This window comes from Choloepus didactylus, chromosome 13 (genome assembly GCF_015220235.1).
Source record: "Choloepus didactylus isolate mChoDid1 chromosome 13, mChoDid1.pri, whole genome shotgun sequence".
Taxonomy (NCBI): Eukaryota; Metazoa; Chordata; class Mammalia; order Pilosa; family Megalonychidae; genus Choloepus; species Choloepus didactylus.
This window is the reverse complement of record NC_051319.1, coordinates 81,912,423-81,914,912: the sequence shown is the minus strand read 5'-3', so window position 1 is coordinate 81,914,912 and position 2,490 is coordinate 81,912,423.

Sequence of the window (2,490 nt, the reverse complement as noted above, 5' to 3'; positions counted from 1 at the left end):
TAACCGGTGTTAGATGGTATCTCATTGTGGTCTTAATTTGCATCTCTCTAATAGCTAGTGAAGCTGAACATTTTTTCATGTGTTTCTTGGCCATTTGTATTTCCTCTTCAGAGAACTGTCTTTTCATATCTTTTGCCCATTTTATAATTGGGCTGTCTGTACTATTGTCATTGAGTTGTAGGATTTCTTTGTATATGCAAGATATCAGTCTTTTGTCAGATACATGGTTTCCAAAAATTTTTTCCCATTGAGTTGGCTGCCTCTTTACCTTTTTGAGAAATTCCTTTGAGGTGCAGAAACTTCTAAGCTTGAGGAGTTCCCATTTATCTATTTTCTCTTTTGTTGCTTGTGCTTTGGGTGTAAAGTCTAGGAAGTGGCCTCCTAATACAAGGTCTTGAAGATGTTTTCCTACATTATCTTCTAGGAGTTTAATGGTACTTTCTTTTATATTGAGATCTTTGGTCCATTTTGAGTTAATTTTTGTGTAGGGGGTGAGGTAGGGGTCCTCTTTCATTCTTTTGGATATGGATATCCAACTCTCCCAGCCCCATTTGTTGAAAAGACCATTATGGCTCAGTTCGGTGACTTTGGGGGCCTTATCAAAGATCAGTCGGCCATAGATCTGAGGGTCTATCTCTGAATTCTCAATTCGATTCCATTGATCTATATGTCTATCTTTGTGCCAGTACCATGCTGTTTTGGCAACTGTGGCTTTATAATAAGCTTCAAAGTCAGGGAGTGTAAGTCCTCCCACTTCGTTTTTCTTTTTTAAAGTGTCTTTAGCAATTCGAGGCATCTTCCCTTTCCAAATAAATTTGATAACTAGCTTTTCCAAGTCTGCAAAGTAGGTTGTTGGAATTTTGATTGGGATTGCATTGAATCTGTAGATGAGTTTGGGTAGAATTGACATCTTAATGACATTTAGCCTTCCTATCCATGAACATGGAATATTTTTCCATCTTTTAAGGTCCCCTTCTATTTCTTTACCATGCTGTTTTGACCACTGTAGCTTTGTAATATGCTTTAAAGTCAGGAAGTATGAGTCCTCCAATTTTGTTTTTGTTTTTCAAGATCTGTTTTGCTATTCAGGGCCCCTTACCTTCCAAATAAATTTGAAAACTGGGTTGTCTATTTCTTCAAAGTAGACCATTGGAATTTTGATTGGGATTGGCTGATTCTGTAAATCAATTTGGTAGAATTGACATCTTAATGATATTTAGTCTTCCAATCCATGAACACAGAATGTCCTTCCATTTATGTAGTTCTTGATTTCTTTTAGCAATGTTTTGTAGTTTTCTGAATACAGGTCTTTTTTGTCCTTGGTTAAATTTATTCCTAGATATTTGATTCCTTTAGATGCTCTTGTTAATGGAAGCTTTTTCTTGATTTCCTCTTCAGGTTCCTCATTATAAGTGTATAGAAACACTACTAATTTTTGCAAGTTGAACTTGTATCCTGCCACTTTGCTGAACTCGTTTGTGGCTCTAGGAGCTTCATTATTGATTTTTCAGGAAATTCTAGATATAGGATCATGTCATCTGCAAATAGTGAAAGTTTTACTTCTTCTGTTCCAATATGAATATCTTTTATTTCTTTTTCTTGCTAAATTCTCTAGCTAGAATTTCTAGCACAATGTTGAATAACAGTGGTGAGAGTGGGCATCATTGTCTTGTTCCTGATTTTAGGAAAGCTTTCAGTCTTTCACCATTGAGTATGATGTCAGCTGTGGGTTTTCCATATATGCCCTTTATCATGTTGAGGAGTTTCCATCTATTCCCATCTTTCAAAGTGTTTTATCAAGAAAGGATGCTGGAGTTCATCAAATGCCTTTTTTGCATCAATTTATATAACCATGTTGTTTTTCCCCTTTGATTTGTTAATGAAGTATATTATATTCATTGATTTCCTTGTGTTGAACCACCCTTGCATACCTGGAACAAATCCACTTGATCATGGTACATACTTCTTTTAATGTGCTGTTGGATTCAATTGGCAAGTATTTTGTTGAGGATTTTTGCATCTATATTCATGAGATACTGGTCTGTAATTTTATTTTCTTGTAGCATTTTTTTCTGGCTTTGTCATTACACTGAATGAGTTAGGTAGCGTTCCCTTGTCTTTAATTTTTTGGAAGAGTTTGTGCAGGACTGGCATTAATTATTCTTGAAATGATTGGTAGAATTCACCTGTGAAGCCATTTTGTTCTGGACATTTCTTGTTGGTAGGTTTTGTTTTGTTTTGGGGTTTTTTTTTTTTTTTTTTGGATTTTTTTAAAATTCAGTTTTATTGAGATGTATTTACACACAATACTATCATCCATGGTGTACAATCAACTGTTCACAGCACCATCTTATAGTTGTGCATTCATCACCCCAATCTATCTTTGAACATCTTACTTATACCAGAAAGAATCAGAATCAGAACAAAAAACAAAAATAAAAAAAGAACACCCAAATCACCACCCCCCATCCCACCCTACCTTTCATCCAG